Source organism: Sesamum indicum, linkage group LG6, assembly GCF_026168435.1.
Source record: "Sesamum indicum cultivar Baizhima isolate 11 linkage group LG6, ASM2616843v1, whole genome shotgun sequence".
Classification (NCBI taxonomy): domain Eukaryota; kingdom Viridiplantae; phylum Streptophyta; class Magnoliopsida; order Lamiales; family Pedaliaceae; genus Sesamum; species Sesamum indicum.
Window position 1 is genome coordinate 8,837,857 of NC_142662.1, and position 9,683 is coordinate 8,847,539.

Consider the following 9,683-nt stretch of genomic DNA (forward strand, 5'->3'; position numbering starts at 1 on the left):
TATTAGGGGGAATTTACCGCGAAAAAATAACAAAGATAATAGATAATATTCCACAGATCCCAAACCATATGATAATAAACAGTTACTACAGGAGAACCAGGAATGGAGAGCCTTCCCCCCCCTTTCCACCCGACTCTTTGGTCTTAAGAACGCTGGTTTTAAGAATGAGTGATTGCCCTTCTCCGACCCTTACTGCCCAACCTGAGAACGGACGGCTAATGCGTTCCACTTATTGAACAGGGTTCTATGGTCGGTCCGTGACCCCTGGATGCCGAAGGCGCCCTTGGGGTGATCTCGTAGTTCCTACGGGGTGGATAGAAATAGTATAAAATTTTCAGAAATTAAAACAGGAGGGTTTTTAGGGTTACCACCACCAAGGCGGGGAGTGGTTCAGAACGATGCTCTAACACCACTGTAGTGTGTAAACCCCCGTCGTATCCTCTTTACACAAAGTACAACCTTATCAACAATTACAGAGATCGGAGCACGAAACTCCTTAATAGATACAAAATAATATCACAGATCTTTAAGAATAATAACAACAATAAAATAAATAATAAATAAAATATCAGAGTGTGTATGAAAATGGCTCAGAAAATGCCAGATCCAATCAATAGTGTAGCACCCCCTTCGCTACAAGAGCTATATCTACACTAAACATCATACTTATAGTAATCCCTGTGTTCATATATATACATTTGCACATAACCATCTAATTAATTTGCATACGTAATCCCAACACGTCATAATAGGTATTATCAACCCACAACATTATATATAAATATACATATCACACACCACAAAGTGATTCGTCACAAGTAATCCGTACGCTTATATTCTATCTGTACAAACAAAATGTGGTTTGTACTCTAACTGACAAAGAGAAGAAAACTGCATACTGGCCCGACCTGCTTGAGTATAGCGCGTGGACCTATTCTTCAACAGTTAGACACCTCAAAGTCTATTCCTGAAAAAAAATGTCAGCAGGGGAGTGAGCCTGTTACTCAGTAAGTAAATAACCAGCCCTATCTATATATACATATCAAGCACAGCCCAAACAAGAGGAATAGGCAACACGCATGGAATATAGTCAATTTAATTCCAACATAATCAGCTTTATTACACCACATGACTATCTCATAACAAGACAATCAATCAAACTCCATTTTTCCTAGTTTGCTTACCAGAAGGTGATATTGTGTTTTTCCCGCCAACTCAATCTCACCGTTATATAAATTCAAGTGAACCCCCTTGACAGCCGGCTCATCAATCTCATTTCGCACATAGCATTTTCTTTTCGCACATAGCTGTTTCATTTCGCACATAGCATTTTCTTTTCGCACATAGCACTTTCTTTTCACACTTAGCTCCTTTCATATCGCCTTATAGGCTTTTCAACACATCAAGGGGTATTCACACCACAATTATATTCAATTTCTACCACTCCCTCATATCCACATATCACCATTCTTGTAAGCAACTAGTAACGTAAAACAATATATCAACATATTCTCATTCCAGATATCCACAATATATCAAACAACAAACATATATTTCAACGCATTTCCTCATTCCACGCACACAATACCATCAATCAAATAAAATCATCCATTACTTATATACTTTCAGATAAATCAACATTAGCATGAACAACAAATTCGGATAACAGTAAAACCATAAATAAAGAAGACATATATAGATAATACTAATTATTTACTTACCTCGACCTCACAACGTTTCTTTCAGGTTAATCGCTAATTGTCAGTCTTTCACCTTACTCCCGTATCCTATAATGAGTTATACCACATACAATTAATATATCGAGAATATCATAATTTCTTTTAAATACAATATTAAATATTATTCGTACAATTTCTACTAATTCTTTAATATTCCACTTCTATCGAAGTGCAAATCTTCGTTTTTCCTCTTTATTAACATACCATTTATTACATATAATTTTCGGAATATCTCTACGAATTTCTTATCAATTTCTCGCTATTATATAATTTAATTAAATAACAATACATAGAATTGCGTATTTAGTTAACAATTCCGATGGGATTATATAAATTGGCTATAGCAATATTCAAATCTAACAAATTTAATAATCTAATTAACCAACGACATTATTTTTTTATATCCAATTCTATATTTAATTAGACACTATTTTAAATAGCCAAACCCATAAAATATTTCGATTAAATAATACATTACTTAGCATAAACAAAATTTAATAAACGGAGTAATTAAGAAAATAATTATACTAATTAATATGAATTAAAATAGAAATTTTCGTACCTCGGTTTTTAGTTTTTCCGCGAGAGGGAAGGGTGCAACTTCTTTAATTGTGTGTGAATGTGTGTGTATTGTTGTGCATGTGCCCACCGCCTCACTTCAAACTCTCTCTCTCCTCACCCATTATATATATAGATATATTATTTATATATCTATGATATATATATATAATATTATTATTTTATTTATTTAATTTAACTTTTCTCAAAATACCCATTACATCCTTCCTGAATTTTCTTAATTAATATAAATTGTTCTCAAATATTATAACGAGCTCCAATTTAACCCGTTTAAGTTTTATTATATTCCAATTATGGAACATAATTTATTTACCAATTAACTAAATTTCATAAAGATTTACCAAGTAATCCCCCAATTATATATTATAATATTTGTGCCGTTACAAATAGGGAATACGATCACAACAAACCGTACCCATAACAACAGAAGCAAACCCATGGGTGCTCCTCAAATAAGTTGCAAAAGTTGGAAGGGATCTCTACTTAATACATCCGGACGTAAATCAACTTAACTTTTAAATAGTTTAAAATCAAAATTTCTAAAGCATTTTTTCAACGAAATTTTAGCAATATACTAATAAAAATTTATTTTAAGCTCTTGCATACACCTTATGTACATTGAGGCAATCCAATCATGAACACATACATATGCATTTTTTTCTTATATATGCACTGTTGGCAAAATTGTACTTTTAGTTACATAGGAAATTCAATAATTTTAGCCCTCTAATTTAAATAAATATCAAAATGATTCCAAAATTTAAAAAAGTTGCGCATATTTAGTCCACTGCTTTATGTAATTTTAAAATAGTCTCAAAACGGGAAAAATACGATACATTTAGTCCTCTACTTTATGCGACTTATAGGAATAAATGTGTCAAGTTTTTCTAAGTTTTTGACCATTTTGAAAATTTCGTAAAGCATATGACTAAATTTGTTGGGTTTTCGAAATTTTATAAGTATTTAAAAATTTCGTAAAATAGAAAAGTATTGAACTCCTATCCTATGGAACTAAAACTGTAATTTGGGCATGCACTATTTTGTAATTCAAGAAACGAGAGAGTAAAACATTCCATCATAGCATAGTTGAATTTTAACTATGATCAAGATGAAAACGAAATTAGCCCAACTCTTTAATTACTCATCACTTAGTTTCAAACACTAGCATTAGAGCAAACATAACCTTCAAAGAACGTTTGCATGAAAGACTTGACAGTGAATGCCCTTATATCAAAACTTATCTACTTTTGCTAGGTTTAGGTCAATTTGTAGAAGCAATTTCTACCAACAAGAAAAATCCAATATCCGTTGCGACAACAACACTTCAAATTGAGAACTAAACACCCGTAGTTCTTCTCATCCCAACCAGCTTCTTGTGGAGGATTTTCAATATGAATTTCATATTCTTCATACAACATAACACCGAATAGGAAATTGATGTAAATTTATAGGAAAACGCAGGTTTCTAGATTCATTAAAATGAGCATATGTGGCACATTCACTATATATGAACAATTAATTTAATTTTTTTTTAAAAAATAATGATTATATTATAAATATATCAATTAGATTAATTAAATATAAAAAAATAAAAAATTGAGAAATAATACTGAGAAGAATGAGAGAACAAAAAGAGATGTAGAAGTTCAGAAGAGAAAATGGGAAGTTAAGAACATATTGAAAATAGAAAGTTGAGAAAAGAGGAAAAAACTAGTAAAATATTTAAAAATAAAAATTGACATGTCAATAAATTGAAGATACCAATAGGGTGCTTTCTAATTATATAAAGGTATAGATACATGCAATCAACAACAAGAATGTTACTGATTTAAATGTACATGCTGAAGCTAACCTTAAAATATTCAAATATTCTGAAATACACATAAAACAAAATTTAGGACTTATGACAGTGCCAACTGTGGGGTGTAAACCCACGTGGTATCCTCTTTACACAATGTAGAACCGTATCAACTATTACAGAGATTGGTGTACGGAACTCCTTAATAGATACATACCATTATTACAGATCTTTAAGAATAATAACAACAGTAAAATAAATAATAAATAAAATATCAGAGTATGTATGAAAATGACTCAAGAAATGCTAGATCCAATCAATAGGAAACACGGTCATAAGGCACCATACCCACAACAACAGAACCGAACCCACGGTTGCTCCTCAACACACAATAGAGCCTCAAATCACAAAGATCAGTTTATAGCCACCACAGACCCACCACTCACGTTCAAACTTAGAGAATAGAAAAAGAAAAACAGATTTTAACTTTTCATATTTTAGATAGAGGAGTCAGACTCCTCTTTATAGGGGTGAGAAAATAGCAATGAAGGAGAGCTTGGGTGGCTTTCCTAAAGCTATTGATTTGGCCTTGGAAAGCCATCGTTGATAGCGGTGATAAAGAAGGGAAGAAGACCAAGAAATCATGGAAGGTTTGAGAGAGAGAGAGATCAGAGTCGGCGGAAAAGAAAGAAGAAGTGAGGAATAATGATATAGGGTTAGGGTTATAACAATATATAGCAAGTAACCCTGGTCGGATAGTGGTGGTGGGTCGGGTTCGGGTAGATGGCCTCCAAGTGGGCTGGTTCAGTTGTTGGACTTCCAGGTGTGCTAGTTGATGATTTGGGTATTGGGCCACACAATTAGTAACACCAACAAATAATATTGTGGAACATAATAAGTTTCAAATAAAACACTCTAACATATACACGTTAACAGAGAGATGCTCATAAATATATTACAAAATTAGGGAACGAAGAATCAAACATGAAAACTGCATATTAAGTGAAAATTTTGGAAAACAACTTAGACAGTGCCGGTGCTATAATTTTCCAATTCGCCATCTTCTTCTATTCCTTCACGTGCGATACCTTAAAAAATGGCGGAACACCACCTCTGGCAGTCATCTTACAATTGCAATAAGAAACTATGCTGTGGATAGCTAACACTGCATCTAGAGGTGGATGTGATTTTTGAATAATGTTTATGTTGGAACTTTCATGCATGGTGGATAAATTCCTGACCAATATTTGTGTTGGAACTTTCTAGAAGTGGATGAGATTCTTGAACCATATTTCACTTGGAATTTTCTTATTGTGGCTTCTCCAAGACTAGCTTGGAGAAGTGGGAAATCCTGATAACTGCAGCGGCGTAGCTCAAAAAGGTGTGTAGAGCTAAAAAATATGTCCGAGAGGAGGCGGCGAAGCAGTAGGAAAAAGGTGTGTAGAGCTAAAAAATATATGCATTATGTTTGGTTTTATATTTAGAGCGTTTTGTTTTGTTTTGGGAGATGAAGAGAAAAAAATAAAGATAATTAAGTATGTGTTAGAAATAGTATGTAAGTTTGGATTTATATTTTAATATAACTTAAATAGTGTAAAATAGGTGTTGTAAGTTTGGTTTTGTATCTTGGAAGAAAAAATTCACTGTTTATTGTCCAATCATGTATCTTTTATATGAATTTATAATTGGGGTTAGTTACATTTTAATATCGGAACAATGGTTGTTTCACACTTTGGCATCTAAATATTTTTTTTTATCAATTTACCATTTCAACTTTATTAAGTTTTCCACTTTGTGATTTATAACTATTTCTCAACCATTTGTTTTGTAAAAAACAAAATAACATTAAATGCACATGTGATATTTTTTACATATGAACAGTTTGTAATATTTTATCCCCAGAAAGGTGAATACAATGACAATCATATATGGCAAAGTGCAAATTTCGCGAAATTGAGATGGTAAATTGACACAAAAAATAATTTTTGGGTGACAAAGTATAAAAATGCACATAGTTCATATGGTAAAATATAATTTACCCTTACAATTATATATATTTTTGCTTGTAGGTGGATTGAACTGTATATATTATTGTATATATATTTTTGTATGAAAAATTATACTCAATTTATGTTTTATTTCATAAATAATAAATATATATTAAATAAATAATTTTATGCACATTGGTATTAGGCTAAGAATTTATTTTGACGTTCTATTTAAATTACTGAATTTAAATAGACTACTTTAATAATATATTTGATGAATTTATTTAAATAATTTAAGATTATAATAAAGTTTTTTATGAATTAGTAAAAACACACAACCAAAGTTAGTTATTTTAAGACCTCATTTTTTTAATAAATAATGTATATTTAAATTAATTGTAGCATGTTTATAAATAGAATGGATTTAAATTAATTACACCATATCTATAAATATGTATAGATTTAAATAGAATAGAGTTAATAAATTGTACCATACTATAGAATTTAACAAATACATTTCTCTCACAGTGTTTGTTTGCTAGATTAGAGAGTTCCACCAAAGAATGCAGAGAGTGAGAAAAACTCCGATTTCTAACCTAAATTGGGCTGCAGGAGAGCTAAGAAACCGCTCAGTACCGGTCATAACTTCCACCAAAAATACGTTCAAAATGGGTGAAACTGCCACCACCACCACAACAAAACCGAGCAAATCAACTACCACTACTTGATCTCTACCATCAAATTTTGCCACAGATGCGGTGCTTACCCGTGGGTTAATTGCAAAGGCCATAACTTAGGGGGTAGCATTTTAAGGACTGTAATTTAGACTCTGACAAAATATGCCTCCTAGCTTAAAAAAATGTGGCAATTCCTGCCCTCCGTCCAAAACTGAATAAATTTTAGACATTTTTTTTGGGGTAAATGTAAGTTTCATTAATAAAAAGGTACGTCCTTAGAGTACAACAGTCAAATATCGACTTCTCCCATAACAGGCCATGGGATATGCCATAGTCTGTATAATGCAGAAGTACTAACAGAGTGTGATAAATTAGCACTAATAATTCTCTGTCTAACGTTATCCACTATGATGGCAACGATGGTGCTCGGTGGTCGATCAACATGCTCAAAGCAGCGCATGTTCCGCTCTCTCCAGATATGATAGACACATGCAACGAGTAATGCACAGTAGAATAAATTGACGATATGTTTCCCTCTCCACTTCCTAGTAGCCCACTCCACGTCTAAGGTCCAGTCTCGGTTTGGCCATGTGAATCGAACATCCTATCTCACAGCTATGAGGCATTGTCTGGCCTAACGACATCAAAAAATAAGTGTGTATATATTTCTATTGCGCCTTCATCACAAAGAACACAGGTGCCAAGATACGACAACCACGGTTTATCTAACGTGGATAGTTTCCATAATATAACGAGCCAGAGTATGAATATATGTCTAGGAATCTTCAGGGCCGAGAGTAGTGAAGTCCAGCCTACCTTGGGTCCCGACAGGTGTAATATACGATATAGCGATTCAATAATGAGACGTTCATTCGTATCTCGCCAATGAACACGATCATCGTCTCCATGGATTATGGGAAAATTCTGTACAATCTCCAAACATGTCCGTGATGAGGGCCAGTGCCAATGCCCATCCATAATAACCCTATTAAGTTTCTCCGAGAGTCCAAGATTAGTGAGTTGCGGACCACATGGGAACCTTTGAATAATTGGTACGAGGGGATGGCAAGGGTCCTGGCACAAATAGAAGGTAGTTCCATCACCCACTTGGTAATCCACCAATGGTCGAATAACGCTACGTAGGCGAAGGAGTTTTCTCCAACCCCACACATCTCCATGCTTAGGAATTGTCCAAATGGACCTGTCACGCAAGTGCCCATGGTACAACCACTCCACCCATATAGATGTTCTATCACAATGAATCACATCGCATAATTTTTTATTCATTAAGGCACGATTAAGAATAGCAATGTCTTGTAAGCCCTGTTCTCCTTCTGCAGCTTGCTTTCATACATCCCTCCATGCTAAGTTTGCATAGCCCCCACTAGTAGCACCTTTCCATAAGAAGGAGCACAATCTCTTCTCGATCTCCCTTATAACATCTTAAGATAGAATGAACGTGGAAGCCTAATAGATACTCAAAGCCATGAGAACGGATTTAATAATCTGAATTTGTCCCGCAAATGATAATGCCGTACCCTCCTAACCATTGATGCAACTATCAATTTTTGCCAATAGAGGTCGGCAATCGGCTTGATAGTCTGGAAGAGATTAGAGGAAGCCCCAGGTATGGCATCGGTAAATGCCCCTCTTGAAACCCGAGCGCTGCTAATAACTTGTCTCTCATCCCGTGTGCCGCTCGTGATAAAATGAGATGCCTCTTTTGCACATTAATCCGAAGTCCAGATAACTCAGCAAATCGATCCAGACCCCGTTTAAACACTCTAATGGAGTCCATATCAGCTTTACAGAAAAATAGTAAATCATCGGCAAATCCAAGCTAAAATAAATTAGATGGTCTATATTTCCAATGAAAGGAGAATAGAATGTCCTGATCAATCAATTGAACTAAGAGTAAATGAAGTACCTTCATCACTAAGACAAATAGATACGGTGGCAACGAATCTCTTTATCATAACCTGCGTGACCCTAAAGAAACCGTGTGGTTTCCCGTTAAGACCAACCGAGAACAAGGGCGATGTGATACACTCCTCCACCCATCGAATGAACTGTGCAGGGAACCGAAATAGGTGCACAACTGCTAGGGGGAAATCCCATTCTACTGTGTCATAGGCTTTTCGAATGTCCACTTTAAATGCATATCGTAAGGGAAGCCGTGCTTAATTGTATCCTGTAAAGTGTTTCCGTGCTAACATAATATTGTCGCCTATATTGCGACTCGGAACAAAAGCCGCCTGACAGGGGCTTATCAATTTATCCAAAGTCAAACTTAATCTCTGAACAAGAATTTTCGCAATGATCATATAGAGGACATTACAATAAGAAATAGGACGAAATCTATGACCATCATAGGGAGTGTACCTTAGGGATTAATGCTAGAAGAGTGGTGTTGATTTACTTTAGCATCCTACCTGATGCAAAGAAGTCCAGAATAGCTGATGTGACTTCTGTTCCACAATCGGCACAGCTGCTTTGTAAAACCCGGAAGAATATCCATCAGGTTCCGATGCTTTGTCGTCTGCGATGTCAAAAACGGCCTGCTTGACTTCATCAGCCATAACTGGTTTAAGGAGAAGTTTGTGTCCTCCTCAATCAGCATACCTCGTCCATGGTCTCAAGTACCCAATATTGATTGTATATTATCTTCGTACCCCTCCTAATAGAGCCTGGTAAAAGGAGATAAACTCATGAATAACTGCTCCTGGCTCTGTATAGGTGTTCCCTTGCTCGTCATTGATCTGTAAGATCCTCCGAGCAGTTCTTCTTTGGGCTATTTTGTGAAAAAAGACTTTCCAGCATTGGTCCCCTACCTTCATCCACTGCATCTTTGCCTGTTGTTGTAACATGATTTGCTCAAGCTTCACTGCCTTGGCGTATACCA

The 9,683-nt window shown here is 34.9% G+C and overlaps 1 long non-coding RNA gene across 1 annotated transcript; it reads right to left on the reverse strand.

Moving 5' to 3' along the window:
- Positions 1-630: 630 nt before the first annotated feature.
- Positions 631-2,388, reverse strand: LOC148787708 (uncharacterized). The gene is made up of 3 exons (XR_016065680.1): positions 2,302-2,388; positions 1,722-1,787; positions 631-967 (listed from the first exon to the last, which is right to left on the reverse strand). It is a non-coding gene; the product is annotated as an uncharacterized LOC148787708 (long non-coding RNA).
- Between the last annotated feature and the right edge of the window lie 7,295 nt (positions 2,389-9,683).